The sequence below is a fragment of the Megachile rotundata genome, chromosome 3, assembly GCF_050947335.1.
Source record: "Megachile rotundata isolate GNS110a chromosome 3, iyMegRotu1, whole genome shotgun sequence".
In the NCBI taxonomy this organism is placed as follows: Eukaryota; Metazoa; Arthropoda; class Insecta; order Hymenoptera; family Megachilidae; genus Megachile; species Megachile rotundata.
Genome location: NC_134985.1, coordinates 22,188,238 through 22,212,336, shown reverse-complemented (window position 1 = coordinate 22,212,336; position 24,099 = coordinate 22,188,238). Strand labels below are relative to the sequence as shown.

Genomic DNA, 24,099 nt, shown 5'->3' with positions numbered 1-24,099 from the left:
AAACGTTCCGGAATTCGCCGCTACACGAAACGTTTTCGGACCGACTTCTCCGCTCGAATTTCCCTGAGTCGACGTTTTCGAATTAAACGTCTGCTTCGTTCTCGAATCGAACCCTTCCAAACTTGACGGAAAACGGAAAAATTGGTTCGCAAATAGAGAGGGAAAACTCGTGGATAAAAAGTTCTTTGCTGGTCAATCCTCGATTTTAACGCGCAACTGCAAAACTCGACGGTACATGTCGACCGAACAAAGCAATTTCTTGTAAATGCGAGTCGTACTTGATACTTTGCCGTCGTCTCGACAAAACTAACTTGGATATTCGATGCCATTAACGGAATAAAGATATCGAGGTCGACGTTGCTTTAATAGGTGTCAGTTCGTGTTAATCGCGGTTAAGAAGCGAATTGGCTCGGTGTTTTGTCCGATGCGAAGAAGAAGAGTTTGCGCTTACGCTAAAAGGAAGTAGGTTACACGGTCGCTGTCCACGGAAATGGAGTTTCACGTTTGTTGCGGCCCTCGCAACGCCGGTGACTTTACCGGATAAAGCTGTCTATCGATTTTCCTGCAGCCAGCGAAAAAATGAGCTTCGGCCTCTGTCAGCCAGCCGGAGATTGATTCGAAATTACACGTTCCGTCGTCGTTGCACGCTCCGATATACAACGATTAGTTCCACCGCTAATAACACCGATTCTCACGACGCGGCGGTCTAGTTAGCCTCGATCGCTTTTTATGATAGCGATGACGTGATGCTTCCAGCGATTCGATCGTTCCTGTTAATTAACTTCCACGCGTGATCGATGAAAATACTGTCGTAGCCAAGTGCTTTCACTACAGATGCACTCGTCTGTGTACTCTTTCTTTAAATAAGTACGTCAGTGTTTCTTCTCCGTGATTTTAGAGAAAATCTCTTTGACCATTACGCTGATCAAATTTTCTTAAGAAGCAAATCGTTCATTTAAAATCCAATGTCGTAGTCAGATTTGTGGCCCAGTTAGTTCATTTCTTTTTTAATCGCTCGATCTTTATAGTCCACATAATTGAGTAATTCTTGATGATTTTACATTTACGCGTTCGTAGAATTCTTTGTTGGAAATTTTAAAAGCGCAAACGGTAAAATTCAACGCGTTAATTCGAATGGTTTACCCCGTGTAATCAATATCCATGATAATACGTACGATTGTTTCGCGATACTCTGACATAGCTGGCAACATTCAATGCATTAACAGGTACACAATAAAGTTCCTTCAGGTGGAATTTGTTAATTGCATTATGTTATTAATAAATTAATTGCTTTCACGGATGATTGAATATTCAGAGGAGAACCGATGTGGAACACCCACAAGTTCATGCATATTGTTAACCCCGATAACTCGTTTCGTGTGCAATTGTAATCTCACGGCATTTAATACACGGGGGAAAAAACAAGATTAAGCGCGAAACGAATCAGATTCCGGTAAAAGCAACCACGAAACGTTTATGATCTTATTAACGAGGGAACTCTGCGATTTCTTGTTAAGCAATCTCGGTGAAACTTTGCGAACTTACAAAGTCTTAATTTTCGCTCGTTTGCAATGCTTTGATAACCATTCCACCAGTGTTAAACAAAAGTAAAGCTCTCGCTATTTTGAGTGTAAAAACAGATAGAATAGCGGTATTTTTGTTGCGGCGAAGCTGGCAGGAAAGTAAGGGTATTAAAAAAATTGTTGATGCCGCGAAGGGAAGTTGAAGCTATAATCGACTTAAGAGGAGACATCAGGATGAAAGAAAAGAGCAAGAAGGATCAGAAAGAGGGTAGACAGAGAAGGAAGAGAAGTTTGCATGGTTCCTCCTTATTACCCTATCGGTTAATCCTCTTATCGGCCAACAGGCGGCTGCTTTCGCTCGGTACGGGTTGACTTTAAACTAATCTAAAATGCAGAGAATCGTGAGGCCCGTTGGCCAAGGTGTGAGGCAAGGTAGGAGGGTATGGGAGGTCGAGAGGGGTTGCAGAGGTCAGCGTACCGGTCCGCCACAGTAATTGCCCCTATAACGAACCTTTTCATCCGGATGAATGGACGCATGTATATTTCAGCTTCTGCTATCATTTGCTCTCTTTCCACCGTGTTTTTCCATTCACGCGCGATAGACCATGTTTCTTCTTTTTGCTCTCGCCTTCCGCGTTCGTTTCGACAACCCGTGCCCGAGGAGGAACGCGTTTCGTCTATGATCCTCCTTTTGCTCGCGTGAAATTCTTAGAGCAGTTCGCTGAAATATTAACGAATCGTTTTAACCCTTTTCACGCGACGGATCAACCGTGCAAGGCTCGCGTCGCTTCCGCGTCGGAGCGGAAGAAGGAAGAGCGCGGCGATCGAGTCTAAACATGACCGAAGATGACGATCGATCGACGGAAAATTTGTAAAAGGCCATTACCGCCGATTTCTCCGTAATTGGAACGTTCGAGCTACCGTTCGAACGAACAAACTTTACGGAGTATTTTCCTCTGTTTCTAACGATCGATAACAAGAAGTTTCTCGAACAAACGCCGGTAAAAAGGCTGTCGATGGTAGCCTCTGTTCTCTTACTCGGCGCGATTAAAATGATCCACGGAGCGAGCGCGGTTCGCCTTTTTCCTCCATCGACCGACTGCAACGAATAATTATTGTTTTTCCGACGGCAGCGAACAGAGGAAAATGACTCTACCAGGCGGTTCCTTTAACACCGAGTAACTCCGTTCAAAGGCGGCTAGCGAGATTGCGCGAACGATGCTGAACGCGGAAAGAATAATAATCAAAGGCGTTCTTAAACGTCTTATCGCGAGCTAATTACAAAATTTTCTTGGCCCGTTTCAGTTATCGCTACAGCGATCAAGGAAAATTCTTACGCGGCTAGCACCATCTTCTTGGGGAATTGCACCGAACGTAGAGTTTAAAGTTGCGCTCGATTTAACATGCATAAAACAAAAGACCATAGCGTTACGGTTCCGTAGCATCCCCATAGTAATATATACAGAAAGTTTGAGGTCGGGAATCTTTTTCAATTGTGGAAGTACAGCATCAAGATTCGTAGACGAGTATCGTTTTTTATGAATCGCGAGTACAGAACGGTAGGCAAAACACGGAATCTTTGCCGAATTATGCATTCATGAAATGGAAGCGTATAAGTTAAGGAAACTAATTTGCAAGTATCTCGGAATATTTCTAGTTTACCTACGGAACCACAATCTAGCACATCTCCGGTGTTTGTAACTTTACGCGAAACCTTTCGATTTCAATCGTAGTTAAATTGCAACTGTAGCAGTTTCCAATTTCAACGATAACACACGGAAGGTTTATTTTACTTTCGTCGAAATTTGTTCGTTCGTAGCTCGGTGCAAAGAGCCAGCAGCGTTCAGCGAAATTCCAACCTCAAAGGGATGAGGATTTTTCTTTTCTTCTTGTTGCTGTTGTTGCCGCTTAATAAAATATAGGAACACGGTAAAAAGGGACCAACGTACGGAGCGCGCGGCAGCCTGGCTACGAGATGGTGCTTGAAAAAGCTGAATGCGAATTACCAAGAACCTCGTGGAACTCTTCTCTGCTCTGTAGACTGCTGCCCGAGTGTGTATAAAGCGGAACGCGTTTCTAATTTCCACCGACTCGTTCTTCGCCGTTCCTATCGCTACTCGGCTGATCTCTTTGCAATCTCGAATGATAAAGCTCTGCCTCAACGATGCTATCTCCGAGCAATGTTATCGCGATACGTTCAATTGCCTGATCGACGCTATTTTTCTTGCTCTTTTCGTCCGCGGCACTCTGCGCACGTAACCAACTATTTGCTTGCTCGCTGAACGCTTACAACGGATAGTCTCTTCGACGTACATAATAATTGTTATAAGATTCGTTTGAAAGAGATTCGTAGTGGTCCGAAAAAAATGTACTTCGAACGTTCGCGTGTATGTTTCGCGAGGATTCTTCCTGGTCGCCAATTACGACAGCGAGGACATTCGGTACGCGTACACCTATTTGTACTGAAAGGATTAATTAACAGTGGCTTTTGGTTCCCAACTTCATTCGAGGAATCTAGCCAGGCCAATTCAGGAGCGTGTACGTCTAGTATCTCCGCAGTCAGACCGGAAGACAGTGGTGCGATGAAATTGCACCTTACTTGTTCATCCAAGTGCAACGTTGTTGCGAATTATGATGTAACCGCAATAACAGCACCGCCCACGGTATCTCTGAGGGATTAATAATGCAAGGGGGTGGCATTTACAAGCGCACTTGGGGACCCGGTGTCGCTTTCCACGCGCACCAACGCGTTCCGTGTACGTGTATACGTCGCAAAACTTGAAAAGTACTTTAGCATGCATCTTGCTCGTAAGTGCAACCGTGTACCGTGTACCTCTAGCTACGCGAGTACGCTCGCGTATGTGTACGGAGCTTGGTCGTGGAAACACCGAAAAGTTTCTCGAATCAACCGTCGCTCCAAGTAACTTCCACCGATGCACGACCTCCTATTAGCGACTCGATTATCCGATCTTGTACGCCATTACACTCGCGGCTCGGATCACAGGAGTAGAACAGCCTAAAAGGCGAGCGAAACTTACCAAAGTCTCTTTCGATGTTCTTGTCGCACAGATTTTTATTGTTTCTGGAAAGAACTTGAAAAGCGGAAAGTTTAAATGTTCAATCTTCATGTTATAATAGATGAGGTATTACGAAATTTACACGGTATTTATTTAAGAAGTTTTTAGCGAAAGATGCACGATGTCCTAAATTTTTCTTTAAGTTGACAGTTGCCATTCACGTGTTAAAGTACAACTGGGACGCGGAGTAGTGCATTTCATTTTTTTTATATGTAGCGTTATCCAGTGAACGATGAAAAAATACAGCAATAGGTAGAGCGAGAGTGTTTTCGCAGATGCTACACTAGTCGCCAAGTTAGTTGAATTTTTGAGCACGCAACTGGCAGCCAGTTGTATCGGTTATTAGCTTTCGTTCACGTCAAGTGGAATATCAATTTTTTTTCTATAACGATGCGGCAACAGTACGGTACAGATTGAATCGTGTTTCGAGAGGAATAGAAATTTTATTTTCACTGTTAAATTCAATATATTTACGTTCATTCGGTATCTGGTGTATCGAGAAGAATACATCGCATCCTTGATATATTTCAAAATGCAATTATTTTAATTACGGAACATCGATTAACGACACCGGAAGGTGTATTCTGTAGTCGTGAATTTCTGAATAGTCGCTCGGGTTGTCGCTATTCATTAGACACTATTAATCGTCAGAACTGTCACGATTAACAATGGTCTAACTCAGACCTAATTCAGACCTAATTATATTATAGGGTCATTGTGACGACAAAGGACCGCAAGGTCTTCTTGAAACGAATAAGTGCCCGTAATATCGTACTATCTATGATTTTTTCATGGATCTACTTCCACCGAACGATGCAATCGCGCAAATCACTTCCGAACACGTCGTTGCACCTAGGGCAAATTCTCGCGGCGAAGATCGTTAAGTTCTGATTTCATCGGATTTTATGTTCAACCAAATCTTAATGGGACGAACAAAAGTGGCTCGCTAAAAATCCCATATCCTTTCGTCGATACGACGTAGCAGGAATAAAGCTGCCGTTACAAGAGGAGTCGAACGAGCTACTTGACCGAGAACGAAACGACGCGAACCGTCTGTCGCGGACAGAAATCTTTTACGGTCCAACCAACCTGTGCTTTCACGAACGGTCCTAAAAATAAATTTTGGAAAAAAGTCTACGCGTCGTGGAATACAAACCGACCCATGATTTCACATTCGAATACGCATCGATAGTCGATTGATCCTAACTTCGGTGAAATTGCTCGGGAACGTAAATTTGTCCAGTCGGTTCGGTCGTCTAAACTTTTGCGAGTTCCTCTCTCGTCGGTTTAATCATTCAAAGTCCCCGAAATTCAAAACCCCTTGGTCATAGAGTCCCGTAACGAGTATCATCCGGATCCTCGAAAAGTATCAATATTCTATGGTAAAAAGTGACGGATCACGTTGAAAGATGAATGATTCGTCGAGGGAACAATGGAAATCGACGGGGTTGCATCGAGAGCAGGAAAAAGGGTAGAGAAAAAGAATGATTTCCGACAGGGGTGATTGGAGGCACGAAACGGCATCGTGAATAAAAATTAAAGAACCACAGTCACGCAGGAGAGAACGGGGTTTGGTCGTTCGGCTAAAACGAAAACAATCGAGGGAAAAAAACTCGATCGACTAAGCCAATTCGAGTGGAGCGGAGAGGAGAGAGGCGGAAAACGAAAACTCGCGTGACTCGTGATGGCAACGACGAGCAAAAAACAAGTACTGCATAAGAGGTCCGGTCGAATAGCCGGTTACATAAAAAAAAAAAAAAAAATAAAAATGGTAGAGGATGAAATATAAAATCAAGAGGGATGAAAAACTGGGACTATCGTTCCATTGAATTTTTTTCTGCTCCAGGTAACTTTGGACAGTGATGGGTGTTTGATGGTCTCCCGTGAAAATTTTCGGCCCGATTCGAACAGTTGCACAATTTCGAACTCTTTTAATACCGTAAGCTGGGATCGCTTTTCTATCAGCGAACAGCTCTGACTCTCGATTTTATGACTTTGCGGATTATTACGTCATTCGGGTGATATTTGGATAAAAAAGTTGTAATAAGGTTCTACCTAACTTAATTTAAGTAGTAAATACTTAAAGAGTAGAACGCGCAACAAACGTGTGAGGAAGGAAAAAATTATTCGATACATGATATCAAATATGTCTGAAGAATTGTTGCAAAAACATGCTGCCACTGCGGTCTCATTTATTAACCAGGTTGTTTTACAACCAGAAACGAGCGTCGTTATTCACGCAAGGCAAGCACTTCGTTCTCGAAGGAAAATAATATGTCTCCGAGAATCTCGAGATAGAATGCGAGTTTCTGTATCTGTAGCATATCATAAATCCTTCCATGTTTCTTTTCTCTTTAATGTTCGCATTCTTTTTTGTTCCTTTATGGCTAACCAACTCTCTTTTACAACTTTGTCTCGCCGTTTCTCCAAGACATTTGGAGACGACAGTCTTAGTAGTTCCTCTTTCCGTCAACAGAGTTGGATTTCAATAATCTCGAGTTTCTTAACAGAGACGTTATTCAAAGTGACTCTAACCAGGATAGCTTTTACCGAGATCCTTGAAAGGAACCTTGCTACGACATATCTCTAGTATTAAGTTTCGCTTGATATCGTCTGCCGATCCAGTTAATTATATCAAAGATATTAACGCGTTTCAGAACGTTTATCGTTCGAACGAAGATCGCTTTAAGGGTTTATTGAATCTGCTCGAAAACTCGTCGAAGTTGCTGGAAATTGCTGTTCGAGACTTCGAGAATCGTCGCAAAGAGTTTCAAACGTATTCGCTATATGCCCAATAACAAATATTTTATTCTAATTCAAGATTTTCGGTAGATTTGTCTCCGATCATAAAAAATTTCGACGGAATTTTCACCGCGTAAACGATGTCTAACATTTTCCCATCTCGCTGTAGAGACTCTCTTTTACGCGTTAGACTTGAATTATTCACGAAAAATGAAAACAGTCGTTCGCACCGGTGTCTGTTATGTTCAAAGGCCTGCACGTCCCTGGAGACCCCTCCCTCGCGAACAGTCTGCACAATGGATATGAAACGTTTGTACCTTAAGCGAGTCACACCTTCAAACGGGCATACACTTTAAACCTCGACATATGGAGGATTTTCGTGCGATAAACTATCAAAGATTCTTGGTAGATCTCGGAATATCTTTGGAGATCGTAGGAAAATTTCAAGAATCTCCGTGGATACCTCCAGGGAAAGAGACTCTTGGAGATTTAAGAAAATTATGGAGGAAATTATTTCGCGAAGGAACGAAGAGGAAAATTCTCGGCGCTAAATCACGCAGAATCTTCCGCCTTTCAAATTGAATTCAACCGCGGGCTATAAAAAGCAACAAAGAAGAGGACGAACGTTGATCACTAGACGAACAGGACAAAGAGGAGAGTAGAAAGTTATAATTTGTCTGTCGGACGAAGAAGGTATCTTACACGCGAACATGGCATAGTACAGTTGGACAGGTGTTGTTATTCATAACGACAGAACTTTCGAGGTAGAGAAGAAGGTGTTTGCGTTCGAGCGGAGAAGACAGATAGCGGCAAAGGGAGGTGGGGCTGGAACAAAGAAGGGAATTCCCATTTGCCTTTGTCGTTTCGAGGCTCGAAATACTTGTTTGCATAATGTATGTGTGCGTAGAAACGAGAGCACGCTCTTGGGATGTTGCGTCCCGTTGTCTCTCCTATTGGGGCATCCGTAAGCGAGGACAACTCGATTCGAAAATCGAACGTTAAATCTGGCCACATTAATTTCGATTAAGTAAATACAATTTTCTGCTCTCCAGAAAATAAATTGGGATCTGTTACACTTTTACGTAATTTATACGCCGGCTGTATGGTAGATATAGTAAGGAGAGGGTTGTTAAATTTACCACAGAAACGCGATACATTGTTTCGAAGTAATAAGAGTACACGAGGCGTTAATTAGGCGATGTTTTTAACACTCGAGCTACATTTTACGTTCTGTTTTCAACTGTAGCTCGTTTGTCGTGTGCTAAATCGAGCTAATTGCAGTTATTGAAATAAACGAGAAGCCTTAAATTATTATTCCACAGTGCTGTTGAAATTTTAAATCTCATTTCGTGGAAAGAACATTGAAAATTAATTTCAAACGGAAACTGTACGTTTGCAAATGGAAACGATGAAATTTATTCGTATGGAAGATAAATAAAATGTTGAACGAAAGGTACTATCTCATCGTAGCAGCTCGTCGAAGCTTACTATATAAGCCACTCCATTAATCTAATCACGCGTTTAAGGAGATACGATCTAGGAAGCGTTCAAGTTTCGATAACGATCGAAATCGCTTGGATAACTTGGCAAACATTGATCTTCGAAGAAGTTTGTTCAGACCAGAATCCAAGGATTTCAAGGAGATCGTACGACGCGCAGTTCAGAAATCGATGTGTTCATAGAACCTTTAAGATTTTCAAATTTACCATCGATTTCTTACACTTTAAAACATTGTCTACCCGTAAGAGAAGCGGAGAGATAAAATTTTACCACAGTAACCGGTGAAGGAGCTCGAAAATTCGTTCCTTCGTAAACTAAACTCTCTCATCGTGGTTCAAAGATTTTTCTACACAGTAGACTCGCGTGTCTACATAAAATCTCCAAATTCCACGTTACATCGCTTGTCTTGTCGAGTTGCGGTTCGCGAATGAACTGCAGTCCGGAACTCGTATCCGGTCGTTAATCGGTAATTATTGTATCTATTTTGCTAGTCGCAGTCGAGAGAACAGAAAGCCCCGATGAACCCGTTGCGCGTTCATGAGGATTAAACCGGTGTTTACGGATCTTTGTTACAAAGCAAGGCTTATGTTGATTCGATACGAGCAAAGTTTTGTCAGTGGATTCGCTAGTTTGGTTCGATAAGAGGTTTCGCACCAAAAATCGAATTGAAATCAGTTACGAATATCGAGTCGCGAGTCTGTTAGAGGCAGTTTCGTGAAAGGATGCTAAAAAACTAATAACACTACCAATTTTGTCGATAAAACTGGTTATGTTATATCGAAGTCGGCCAGGCCTGCTCAAAGAAGCGGTATTGGAATTTTTATGTAATACACGATGGATATTGGAGTTCATAGTAGGAAAAACGAACCTGTCAACAATGTTCGAATGGAATTCCTTTTTTATTTTGTAGCCGCGAAATATTATCATTTTCTGTATAATCTGCTACCCCTATCGAATGCACTGCTACAAATCTCTGAGATAGCCTTCTGGTAAAAAATATATAAGAGAGCAAAGACGAATATAGCGTATTCATCAAGGTCGTGCTTAAATTGCAGAGCATAATTCTCATTGATAGTAGGAATATTTGACTAGTCAGGGTTGATGGAAAGCTCAAACGAAAATATCGAGCGTGGCAAGCTGACGTGCACCTTCTCTTCCACGCTTCGTTTAACGCACGGCTCTCGTTACGAGAATTTCCTTCGTACACAATAACCGACGAGTATTCGTCGTGCTTGCCGGATATTGGTACGCGAGTCACGTATGCGAGGATTAAGAAACGTTTTCCGGGGGAATTTGCTTTGGTCGAATTCGACGGGAGCTTGCTATTCCAGAAATTCCGTCATCCTCGCGACGTAATACAATAGAAAAATACAGCGATTAGCGATGTGGCGCGATACGAATAATTAACTGGAATGCTGGAGAGACGAAATAGCAGTAAATTTAATAAGCTGCTAGAAACAAAGGATAAAGAATGCACGAATAAAAGCTCGAGTAATACCGTGGGACGAAGCTGTGTAATTATAATATTATTTTTACATCTTGAAAAAATACGAAAAAGAAAATAACTGATTAAATACGTTTTGAATTACGAAATGAAATTCTCTGTTATCGGAGTATGCGTTTACGAGGATAAATATAAAGATGGTTTTCACGTTTAGTTAAATAATGGACCATTCGATATCGTTCAAACCTGTAGGAAAGTTTCGCCGAAAACAAAACACAGCCGTTTCGAGGACACAGCTTTGTATCCGCGAAAAAACATAGGAAAGAAAATTCTGCTCGTTCTATTTTTCCACCCTCTTCACAGTTCAAAACTCCATCCCCCGTTTCGTTGGTCGTTTTTTACTCCTAAGTTTCACGTCTACCCCTCCGGTGTCGACCATCCCTCTGTCGTTGGTTCTTTTCTTCGAATGACGGACAGACTTGTCCGCATTCATTGTGCCTCCCTCTTTCAGAGCGTTGTCGCGGTTACAAAAAACCGGACGTCGCTTGAGAGAAAGGGCCGAGTAAAAATTCTCGATGTAGCAAAAGAGGGCAAAGCGAGATATCGTGTACCTGTGTACGCGTCTCTTTAGTTTTCCTAACTGGAAAATAAGCAGATCTGACCGAGAAAAACCGTTAATGCGGTTTCCAAGCGAACATGTGACGGTCGGTTCTTCTTCCTTCGAGCCACCACCTTTCCGATACTTTCCTGCTACTTTTTCCAACGTTCGTTGTTGTTTGAGTTACTATTATAGGAGATGTAATCAATAAATAGAACATGATTTTATTTTATACATTGCTCTCTTACATTTGAAGTGTTTGTGAAAGATGGGAGAAACTTTCGGATGTCCGTCGAATGATCAGGTGTTGCGATGAAATTTTCTGGATCGCTTTTCATTGTTCGGAGGGCGGAGGGATAAATACGATGGGGGTGTGGCAGGAACTCGGTAGAAAGTTTCGAGATTGCTCGATGAAACTTCGAGTCGAGGAAAGGACGATGCCTGAAGAAATTAAATTAAATTGCCGATTCCTTGATTTTCTTCCCGTCTTATTGTCGAATCTAATTAATGGCCAGCGAAAAACCTGACACGATTAACGTAACCTCGACGTTGATTTTCTTCTTTGTGTCCTCGATTTCTTTTCACTTTCTACGATTGCATAAATAGAATACCCATCCTTGGAGAGATCTGCGTGCCCCAAAAGTTATCGAATGTTTGTTGTAACGACATAAATATACCTTTTGGACAAGGGTTGTAAAGAAATGGCTTAATTCATTTATCGCGGAGGGAGGCGAAGATGTGCTCGTGGAATCGATAACTATTGTCGAAGGGAGAACAAACACAGGGAGAAGGTGTCTTGACTGAAAGTTTCCAAGAGATCTCGGAGATCGCGGAACAGAAACGAGAAGCGACGCGACAGGGCGTCGAAGGGGAAGCAATTGAATTAAAGGAGCTCTGGCTGGTCGTCTTACCCTCGAACCAACCGTCTCGCAATCCCAGCGTGTTTCGTTAATGTAGAAAACGTGCTCCATTTACTCTCTTCACCAGCCACGGGCTTCCACTTGTTTAATATGCAAACCGATCCGCACTTCTGAATCGGTCCCGATTCGATACCCGCCACGTTCCATCCGCCTCCCTTTTTTTTTACAACTTTCTTGTCCATTCTTCGAATATTTCGACCAGAAAATATTTTCGTCTCGCGTTTATTTGCTTGCCACGGTTTGTTCCTCAAACATTTACGACAGACGTTCGAATTCCAAAGTCGCAAAGCACTCGTCTTCTTTATCTTTATCGTCCCTTTCGAATTTATCGGTAAGCAGTTCTTTCGTACGAAATAGCTGATGCGAGGACATAAAAAGTTTGATATAAAAATATTCCGAAATAGCACTCGTGTCAATTTGATGTTTAGAGTCTGAAGAAAACGGCTACACGCATATTCCATCGACATTTTTAATGCAGAACTGATAGTTCTTTGTCAAAATGATGGATTGTCCTATTTATAGTTTACATTTTACGAAATAAATGTCCCGCCTTGAATAACCTAAAAACGTCAATATTAAATATATCGACGAAAAGTTTGTGCCGCAATTTTTCGGCAATTTCAAGTCGATTTTATTTTAACACGAATTAAAAAGTTTGCAAGATGGTAACGCGAATGATCCATTGTTTGCAGAGCGACAATTTTTTAATTTATCTCCGCAGTTTGCGTAGAAAAACGATGAGAGTTACGTAAGCAATTCGTTATTCGTTATTTATAATGCAAATATTTTTAATTTACTCGTATGGAGCTAACGTTTCCGGGAATTTTTCATATTTGTGTGCAAGCGCAGAGATGTTATCGATCGACAGGTAACGAATGGAACTGATTTGACTAAACTAGATACGCAATATATTCGTGCATACATCATACCAGCGAAATATTCAAAATATGAACTATGCCAGGATAAAAACTACTTTTTCCCGTGTTTGCGAGTTATGAACACGAATCTCGTTTACGATCTCCTCTTTCCGTATATCCGCGATAAATAATATGGATTTATATCGAATATATATATTCTATTTGCGGCGCACAGATTGCTCTTATTTTTTCAACGATATTTCAACCTTTCTGTATTTTTGATTTTCCATTATGCTCGATTCGTTGCTTTTAATCAAAATAACACGGTTCCCTTCTAGGCTCTCCTATACTATATAGGCGTTCCCGGGCTCTCGTTAAATAAATAATTCGTAGTTCGTTATATTCCTTAAGATCTTTTTAGATATATGTATAAATATTTGAAGACGTTTGAAAGAAGAAGAGGTACATTGTCGAGTGGCGTGCTCGAGGCACGTACTAGAAGCGTTCATTTTTGATGCCCATTATTTCCGTAATTAGTCTCGAGTGCGAGACCCTCTCCTTAATGCCGTCGACGAAACGAGATCCCAGTGCAGCCGGATGGAAAACCTGAAGCGGGCCGTGCACGAAATGGGGGTGGTTTACTAGAGAGAAAGGGGGTTGGAGAACACGTTGGCCAGAAAAAAAATCTCTCGCAATCATGTATTTAAATGGAAGGAAGCGGCCACTGGTTACCGCGTCCTCGGTCAAATAATCATATAAAACGTCTGCTGCAACTACGTTTTACCCCGGTCGGCTTTGTGCCAGCCCTCCAACCCTCTGTTTCTGGGATGGAGGTGAACCGAGAGTCCTTTATGACTATTCTGTTTCTGTTTTTATGATTTACAGTTGCCGCGAGAGTGCTACGCTACGATTGTTCGAAAATATTCAATTAAAGCGTTGCAGTTTATTGTGTCATTTTGTTAATTTTCGAATCGTAAAGCCATGGCTACGAGTCCACTCGTCTCAACTTGTCGATTACGTTAACTCGCATTCGAGAATTATACGCGTTCGCTGCGAGAGAAAGTCAAAAAGTCGTAACCTCCCTTTGGAATGAAAATTTCATTGCTACGTTTGTTAGCGGAGGAAAAGCTTCCACGCTTATTCGTTCCCGCGGAGTCTCGCCACTTGCAACCCCTCAGTGTCGCGACGCTGTTTAATTGAAAAAGTTGTTAGCCAGACCGAGAAATCGACGCTTTCGATTAATCGGACGAGTCGTTGCTACGCTACCAGACTGCTTCCTATGGCACTCGATGTTAGAATCGTAACATTTGAGTTTCTTCTTCTTCTCTTTCTTTCACGGCAATCCTGTTTCAAATCTATACCTTACAATTTTCGATAACGATTACATTGCAGTCACACGGTATTAATTACCTTATTCTTTATGGCTATTGTCAAGCGTCGTTTAATTAAAGTTGGGTTTTAGATAAATGACTGAACGTTCGCTCATCTTTCAGTTACGGCCGCTCGAAATTAGGTTACAATTTGCCAGACTCGATGACATCCTATTTGACAGCAAGTACGTTTAATAACCATCTCCAACACGATTTCAAAGTGACACGTTTCAACAGAGAAATTCATCAAATTGCGAACGGCACGGTTCATCGACCAAAGTCGTCACGCGATCTCGAGCAATCCTAAAATTACCTTTGCATTTCGCTTGCAGGATTTCGTATCGAAAGACGGCCCGAAATTTCGTGGCAAGGAACATTTAACCCGCATCTATAGCAGGTTATAGCAGTCTAAGCCATTATCCTCCGTCGTGTTATCCTCGGAAAATTCATTTTCCCAATGGCCTCCGGGCACCGAGCAAAGAAGCTCTTTCTTTTCTACGTTTACCCCGGACTCGTGCAAACTTGGAATAACAAATCTTCGAGGGGATTTTGAGACTTTTTGAATTTCCGAATTTTGAAACTTTGAGGAAAATAATGTAATACATAATGGAGTGGATGCAGAAAAATGAGCGTTTTCGAAGATTGGTTTCGATCCGCGAAAGTTTGACAAGTTATACCGCAGCCTTTCTTCGAACTTTTCCAACATTGTTCTTACGCTCTCCCTAGATTTTCCCTATGTCCTATCGACCTTTCCCGGGGTGGGAATCACGAGGTAGGGAACATTAAACCCGCATCTAGGTTATACCGGTCCAGTCCATTATCCTCTACCGTGTTTTCCTCGAAAATTTATTTTCCCAACGGTCTCGGGCCACCGAGCAAAGGTGGCTCTGCTCTTAAAGTTCTCCGATCGCGTGCTCGGGTAATGAGCACAAAGAGACGGCGAACTGCGATTGTTTCGCGAGACAATGGTCGCGTAAATGAGTTACTGTACGTCGTCGAAGAAGTTTCTGAAACTCGCGATTCCACGTGTCGCGAAACACCGAATCAGCCGGCATGGCGCTGGAATAATTCGCCGAATAATTAATGGATCCGTACCGGTGGGTTTGAAATAATACTGGAATACGAACTGCGCCACTATCGACCCTTTACCGGTTCTATAAATGTTCGATGAACACCGCTAAATAGTAAACGATCAACCGTATTAACGACGGGCTAACGTTTTCGGCTGCGTTATTGCTGCGTTGGTGTGTACACGCTTTGATCACGATGCCGCGGTCGAAACGCTGTGTCCTCTATCGATTCATCGACTAGTCGCGAAATTGTTTAGAATATTGCTACAATCTATTCTCTGGCTATGAATTTCGGTATAACCACTCTAACGTGCACATCTGCTTTTGAATACTAATTAATGTTCTTTGCTAATTGTCCGTTTGTTTATTTGTCGAAATATGCGAATTTGAAATATAGCGAGTTCGACACGTTCGAAAGTATATCGATTCGAAATTCGGATCTCGACGAGAATAATTGCGCCTTCGTTTCGTCGGAACATTCGAATCGCTCGTAATAAATTTTCACCGTCAAATTGATTTAGCACTAGCTCTCTGTACGATTTATACCCGTGAAGCCAAAAATTTGCAGAAACAGTCGGTGCATCTGTCTTGCGTTGCCTTGTCCAAAGGTTTGATCTAGATACCGTTATTTTGAGCCACGAAATACGTAGGTAAGGCGTTTTGACTCGGCAGAACAGGTAGAAACGCGCGGAACGTCCAGGAGGATGGGAATCGTCGTTATTCTCTTCACGACTTGGCAAATTCCTTGTACGTCTCTGGCTGGGGTTCGAGCGTGCATCGATTCGACCGGTGGTTGTTGGTATGCTGTTTACGCCGTGCAACCCCCTGTGTACGCGCGTGTAAGCTTCTTTACGCGTACAGTCGAACCCCTCTACCGTAACCCGAGTTGCATATTTTTCCCTCCTGGCAAACTTTACGGTACGCTGGTCTCGCGGTCGAATTTCGACGCGTACTCGCCTCGTCGTATTTTAACCGGATTACGGTCGAGTTGTTTCTCGAGGGATTTCGCTTCGTAACTTCGATCTGCTACGGTTCAAAGGGCCTCTCGAATACCGTCGCTGGACGCTCGCTGCATTTGTTACAAGTATTTCAATGTTCCAAAGAAGAGGAATGTTGCTGAAGTAAGTCTCGCACGAAACGGAACGCGAGCGCGATCGAGCAGTTTCCTCTTATTGTTAGTTAAATTTCGACGGGTCTTGCGAAATCGTGCAACGGCAAGGAATACATTTTTCTTCCGATTTTTCGCTACGGGGAAAGTAGTAACAACGACTAATCTGTTTAAGTTAGGGACGAGATACTGTGCGAGAAAATTTCGAAAGACCCGAATCATCCAGTTAATACACGCAACCTTTTGTCGACGAGTTGAAATATTAAGGTGACTCGGAGCTTTTTCAACGGAAGTTTCTCCACGGGAAGTTGGGTTTCGTCCTTTCCCGCACAAATTGCCTGAATCATCGTTCAGACAGGCAACTTCATGACTTTCGTTAAAAGCGACCCTTCGCGTTTTTCATCGTGTTTCTTTTACGGTATACGTATACGAGACTGAATTCCGCTCGCACGCTCACGTGCTAATTTACATATATTTACAAATATTTAGTCTCCGAGCGAAAGATTTCCACACGTTCGAGAGGTAATATTCGAAAAAACAGCTGAGAGTGCGCTAAAATAAAAGAATTTAGAACTGCTTTGCGAAACTTTCCGATCGAAAGCGTAGTCGCGTACAAATTTGAACGGTAGGCCTCGGTCGGAAGAGGGCAAACGAGTCGTTAAAGAGGGATCGAGTATCGGGCTCGTCAAAGGAATTATCCGAAGCAATTAGCGTTTAGAGAGAAACCGGTAAGCAGCCGACGATGCTTTCAGCGTCTGTGCTAGAAGAGGCAGAGCGAGGAGAATTCTCCGGAGAGAGTTTCCGCGAGTTTTGCGGCGAGGGTTCGTCTTAGAGAGGGCGGGACGTCTTAACAAGGCACCCCGTTGCTGCCAGCTACTCAGCGAAATTAGAATCGAACTTGCATCGCTCTCGGGTACGCTCCCGCGACCGAGATTCGTTAGCCTGAAAACGAATTCAAGGCGAAACGCTCGAATACGGCTCGTTCCCTCGTCCCGTTCGCGGCGCACACGCGGCTTCCGAACTACAGCCTGCTGTGCCGACCGCATAAAGAGCCTACGATACGAAGAAAACGACGGCGGAAGAAAAATTAGACATCCAGGGAACGTTCTCAGTCCTCGCCGAACAGGGAACCCTCGATTCTGGTTCTGAAAATCGGAAACCGTTCAGGCGGCCTGAATAAAAGGAACGTCGACGTGCCATATTCCTTATGCAAGACCTTGATTGCGCGACGGTATCAGGTTTTTTATACTAGGCTTTCGTTGGATTGATTAGGCAGGAATATCAGAAAATATATGCGGTCTCGAGACACACAGACTTTACGTGTAATCGCGAGGAGTCGTAACGCAGAAGATAGCTAGAAATCCGCAGATTACGCGGTAACGGTGGAAGTTTAGGACAATTCGTTGGAAAGGTCTTATATTTCAGATTCAAAGAACTTGGATCTTACGGATCGAGCGAGTTGATGTTCCTCGGCATACAGCGGCGTGGGATTAGGATTTCCAGACCCAGTAATAGCAGGATCGTCTTAGCGGGGATATCAAGAGGCTGACAGCGATGTATTAAACGAAGTATCCGGCTAGCACTTAGAAGACCCGAGTTCGGGTCTCGGTAGTGGTCTGTTAATTTTCTCGTCCTCTTGCATCATTATATTATATGGAATAACTTACCTCTCGTTTCGAGCGTAAACTATCTAATCAAACACCCCTGTCGTAAATTCAAATTAAGTTCGAAGCGTTAAAGGTGCATATTCTGATAAACTTGCTTTACTCGTTTAAGGATATTGTTAAAATCATCTTCTCTTTCATTATTCCGTAGCTATTCTTCGCTTCTTTTAACCTTCGTCGGAACAAGCTCATGGCGAATTCATAGATAAGACTCGAAGAATTTAGCATCGCTAAGTTAATTGTCGGCTGGAGCCGCAAAGTATCGGTTAATTCGAAATTACCATAATACAACGCGTTCCATTTAACGCGGGGCGAAGCGGGAATTCGCGTCAAAGCGAATTCGAAGCGTGTACAGCTCGTTTTCCCGACTTCCTTCGTTGCAAAATTGATTCGTGGACGCGCACAAAGAGCGCTCGTTCGAGATACGATTTACTAGTAGGAAGTTGGCGAGTCGAGAGCTGAATGCTCTTCGCGGGATGGAAACGACTTCCGGTCGACGACGATGCTCCTACCGTTCATAGGGAAACAAGTTTCACCTCGTCAAAGAGGAAGAAGAATTTTTTGCTCTTCCGGAAACTAGCTTCTCTTAACTCGTTTACCTCTTTTTCGAACTTGAAGAATGATTTTACGCGAAAAAATATCACGAACTGCGTAAATACTTTGAAACTTTCTCGTTTAAATCGCAGATGATAATTCGCATAGATCATTTTCCGACATCCGATACTCTGACTTTAATTTTCGAAGTTTGCCTTAGACTCGGTTTATGTTTTACAATTTCTACGTAAAAAAAAATGACTACAGTACGTTGCTACCCGTTGGTAAATCCACGAAACGCGTGGTTCGTGACACCCATTGGTTTCGAGATCGTTAGGTTCCCTCGGCGCTAGGTCTCTTCAATTTAGTTATTTACGGATAGAAAGGCTGGAAATTCTAATTAGAACTTGGAGGAGGACTCTAGTCGGAGTTCTATCCTGTTTGCCAATAGCGATTGATGTATCGTAATCTCGTGGGGAATGCGAAACTTCGAGCCAGAGACCGGTGGTTTAGGTTTGTAAACCGGTGTTCCTGAAGTTAGGATCGTCGAAATTGCAACGCACTCGAGATGCATATATGCATGGTCGACGCGGAAACTCTCGTAGACGGTACGCGTACGAGGAACCCGGGAAACTGTCCAAAAAATCCTCTTCACTGTTTCAACCGTCTCTGCAATTCTGTAACAACGATTTTCGGCTGGAGACTGCTTAACGAGCCGCTCCAACGTGGCTGAAACACCGCGATCAACGCGCTACTTCAACTCAACTAAATGGCTAAAGCTCCGCCGTTATACTCGCGTACCATAATTGCCGTCGCAGATTACGGGCTACGAACGTTTTGCACGATTAAGCTTTCGATCGTGGAAATCTGACTCCGCTAGAGTCACCGTTCTAACAACAAAATGCCATTTACCCTCCATACAACTTCACTTTCCTATCGTTTAACATTGTTGCACCCCAGAGTATTCTTGCAATATATATTAACTCGTTAAACGACCATCGTGTAAATTGCTACGCGCACACCGTACCGTGTTACTATTCCATTCGGCGTTCGATCCTTTCATTTTCCAATTTCAACTTTCCACTTGGTATCGGGCAAAATTAATGCAATATCGATATCACTTGGTGCGTTAACGATGTTATCGAGGACAATAAATCTATGTATTTATCGCGCATATTTTCGTCAAAATGTTTTCGCCATTTATCGTAGCCGATCATATTTCAATAGCGTTAAACGAAACCGGTTAGAAAATCAAGTTCTTTCGGAGACTTCCGCGAGACATTAAGAACAGACAGAGAATTCGAGCAGACATTAAAAGGAACCGTCGTCTGTCCAGCCAACTATTTATTTACCGTTGCAGAGGGGCGGTAATTGCTTCAGGGAGGGCGGTTAAGACGAATAGTAGCTCCGTAGATCGTTATAAAACGCCGAAACTCGGCCGCGAAGAAATATACATCGTGGTCGATAAAAAGGAGCGGCGGAGGGGGAAAAAATTGGAGCGTCGACACGGTTTCGGGCCAATAAGCGCCACCGTAATTCACGGAGTTTCCGAGCTTTTGGCTCCTGGCCGCGAGAAGTCTACGGCTCGCTGCTCGTTTCGTCTCTGCAACGCCGTTTGCTGATACCTTTTGCTCGTTCGACCGTGTTTCTCTCGTCTTCCTGTTCCTTTCTAGAACATTCCTGGGAACTGTCTTCAAACGAGCGCTCGCGATCCTTCGGTCACTGCACGAATCCCTTCGTTCTCCGAACTTTGCGAAATCACGATTTTATTACTCGCGATACGCACGATCGAACTTTTACGCGTTACACGAAAAATTCCTACGTCGCGATGTTTAACGTCGAAACGAGCATTGTATCCTAGCGAACGCGTAACGCGGTTTGCTCGTTTCCGAAAAAAAATGTATCTTTTGTAGGGAAGGTAACGATATCGCGGCGAGGGTGGTAGTCGATGGTGTATTCGAAGAGGGATAGAAGCGGCTGATTGGAGACGGCGCGAGTGGCAGCTTTTGTCTCGCGGCCGCAAACTCGAAGGCTCTCAGGCAGTCTGGACCGATGGGTGTGCACAAAGGACGCGCAGACAGGCAGGTTCGATGGAGAGAACCGTGACAGTTTGTCGCGTGGAAGAGAGGCGAGAGGGACGGAACGCCGGCAACGGGGGTGAAAAAGGCAAAAGTGGAGACGCCATGTCGCCGTTCAGACCAGTCGACGCCCGCTGCTTGGAAAAAAGGCCAGGAAATCGCGTCGAAAGAGCGCGGACGGAGGGAACACAGCACTGGACCAACGTGCCACGACAAATGTACCGTGTATTCGATAAAAGCGAACCGTGCGCTAACAAAATATCTTCTGTACAGTTTTCTTTCTCGTATGTTCTTGTTCCTTCAATTCGTTCGTTTAACTTCGAAACTTTTAGCGGATAGTAGCTGATTACTTTTTCGAACTTGGTCGCTTCTTGAAACGCCGACTGACATAAGACGCGATTCGCCAGAAACGAAATATAAATTAAATATATTTCAAAGTTAAAAACAAGCTATTTTCGTACATGTCGTATGCGAAAGTAATGACCTCTAGCCCGATGCTCTTTTAGAATCTTGCAAAATCAGGTTCTCTTTACCCTATCTCCGCAACGGCATATATCACGGACTCGTGAAATTTCTTTCTCGATACTTTGGAAAGATCCCACCGCGGGATAACGATACAGCACTCCGGGGAGTTCAAGTATCCTGACCTCCATTGAACTTGTTCACGCGTGTCACGTGTACCGCAATATCACAATATTATATTTAACCGGGGACAATCGCGCGACACGAGCCACGCGTGCAAAAAGGGTTGGTTATTTCGGTCGGCGATGTGTTAATTACGCAAATACCACGAACTCATTAGCGGTGCCTAGGATTGCGGCCGACGAACAAATAAATAAATAGATTGGACGCAGCGAATCGCTCGAATTAATACCGTTTTCGTGGATGCGCCGTTAGCGGGAACGATTCTCCATTTGCTGCGAATAATCGACAGAACGATATGCATTCATGGTCTACATTTACACCAGATACCTAGCGCACATATTAACGATACCGCGAACGTTGTTAAACGTCGTTGCCGAAAAACTGGACATATCTTTCGTCTCTGTTCGACGCGATTCGACGATAACGACCGATATTCGACGATGCACGCGACGCGTACAAACTTTCAAGCAATTTCAGACATTTTATAGACACTTTGAGTCACGTGATTCTTTATCCGTTGTTTGCGCTCCGTTTTTTACGAGTCTTATTATTACCGTATTATAAACGAAAGTTTTTATTTTCGACAACAACGGTTTGCCATCCATTTCATCCGAGGAATTGCTTAATTAGTAATAAACCGGAGAAAAATCATGCTGTTTTTAAGTTGTAGTTAATTTTAATTAGCCAAGTTTCATCGTAACATCTTCCTCGAGTATATTTACAGTCGTGCTCGTAGGAAAAGCCTCTTAACTTCCATTGGATTTTTGAAAAGTTCCGTGACCCAGAAAAGCCGAGAACCTCTGGTTTAGATAATGGGAAATGCTGTTTTACAGGGACGAGTACTTCAAGCCCAGCAGTGGTGCAATTTAAGACGCATTTAACGTCTCCGTAGCGAGTAATTTGCATCAGCACTAAAACGCGTTGTTTTCCTCATTATTGTCCCTCTTATTTCGTGCGCGAAAAGATATTTACGTTGCTCGTGGAAGCAGGAACAAATTGATGTATCCGAATTCGCGGCTGTAAGTTACCGTTTAAAATCACGTTTGCTCGTTTACGCGAAACGACTTGCCGCGAAATTCGTTGGAATCTTGCAGGCGCGCGTAATCGTCTGGTCACCGTGCGATTTAATAGCTGTCCCCGTGCGAAAAAGTAGTCGCGTCGAAGCCCGAATAGACCACGTACGTAAACGTTGACGTTTAAGTTATCGCCGACGTCCGAAGCAGCGTTGCGACTACGCTATTTACAAGCACTCGCGCAATCAAGAGTTATCTATCCATCGATCACCGTCCGCAACGCAGTCCCGATTTGTCTTTTACACGATGAAATATAAGGTACGATTTTCGAGGTTCGTCCGGGGATCGCGTCAAGTAAATCCTTCAGAAAGGGAACAGAAAAATGCCCGAGCAAACGGGAACGTTCCGATAAAGGCGACACGCTCGAACGACCGTTCCCTGGTGCGAATGCATCTGGCCGGGTGTTATCGGCTCGGCTGCAGACCCAGTGTTCCGACCAGCCACAGGCTCGTCCAGGGTGTTAAGGTTACCCGTCGCCGATCCTCTTCCTAGATAATCGCGTTCGCTGCCTATCGCCGCTGACACGGCCTCGAAATCGCTGTCGTAAACCGATCACCGAGTCGCGATCGATTCCGACCTCTTCGTCGTCTTAATTCCGTGCGATTGCCGGCCAACCCGATCGACCGACTGATTGCAGCTCGATTGCACCCGTCGACTATGTCCGCGAAGACAGCGATCGATCTTGATAGCGAGCATTCTTCTATTGTCCGACTGTGTTATTAATTGTGTGTGGACACCTCCATTGTTCGGAATCGACGATTGTCCATTTCTAGATTATCGTGCCTAACTCGACGCGTGTGCTATATTTCATTTATTTGATAAAACTTCATTGTTCCCTTTTCGTGTATTGCGGAAACAATAACTAGCAATATTTTTTGTTCGACATCGGTACGAATATTTAAAAAATCAATCATCCATTGAAAAAAAATTTGAACGCGTTTCATGTCGAACTAGTTACACGATTCGCGTGAAAATAAATTTCAGTTAAAATTGTTTTGCCGTTTCGATTAATTTGGCGGCGATTAATTCGTTGATTCGTTGGCAAACGTTTCGGTTAACGGCGAGGGAATTGTTCTCTTCGATACCGACCCAAAATCGTGGAAACGATGCTCGAATAAAGAACAGCTTTAAAATTCTCAAGCCAGCATGCGGAGCATCGTTGAACGACGAGTGGAATAGTATATCGGGAAACGACATCGTTTTCTGTAGCAGCAGGATTCATAACCCTTCGTGAGAATAAAGAAGCAAAATAAAAGCCATTGTTCTTGGCTTCGTTCGGAGTCACGTCGTAAATTCGGGCTTGCCAGGAGTAGTTGAACCATTAGACACAGGAGTTGCGTCCTCAGTTTACGAAGCACGACTTTCTCGCTTTTGATACCTCTCGAACAATACCTGATAATTTGATTTGCCTCGACTCACCAGAAATTCCTGATATACATTGACGAACGAAATAAACTTTCGACGTAAACGATCCGAGGATCACCATAATTTCATCAAACCGAATTGTACTTTACTCCCTTTTACGGTGTACTTCATTTTAAACTTACTTTCGTCCACTGTGTCCCTGTATCAAAGTGGTTTAATTAAGTATACAAAGGACAGATTAAAGGGACGCCCTGGAGGAAAAGTAATATTATCAACTTGACACAAAACGACCATTAGAGAAGTTACAAATGCTCGTATGCGCAAATATCTGTTTTAAACTATATTACTGTCTATCGTTGTACGTATCGCTTTCTGTATCGCGTTATGCAGTTATGTCGATAAGTTCTTGAGGTATTAATTTTACCTCGGTTTCGACATTTTCACGCGTTATTTCTGCAACTGGGTCAAAATGATATTGAATTCGTGGTGCCGAAGTAGAAGTACTCGAAGAGTCAGGCGCGCGTCAATCTG

At 43.3% G+C, this 24,099-nt stretch overlaps 1 protein-coding gene and 1 long non-coding RNA gene across 2 annotated transcripts in view; both read left to right on the top strand.

Annotated features, from left to right (window-relative positions):
* LOC100878944 (uncharacterized) overlaps window positions 1–24,099 on the top strand; it is a 126,574-nt gene that overhangs the window by 81,496 nt on the left and 20,979 nt on the right. The gene's annotated exons all lie outside the window — the stretch shown is intronic.
* Window positions 13,934–15,453, top strand: LOC143264085 (uncharacterized). The gene is made up of 3 exons (XR_013037577.1): window positions 13,934–14,060; window positions 14,155–14,216; window positions 14,364–15,453. It is a non-coding gene; the product is annotated as an uncharacterized LOC143264085 (long non-coding RNA).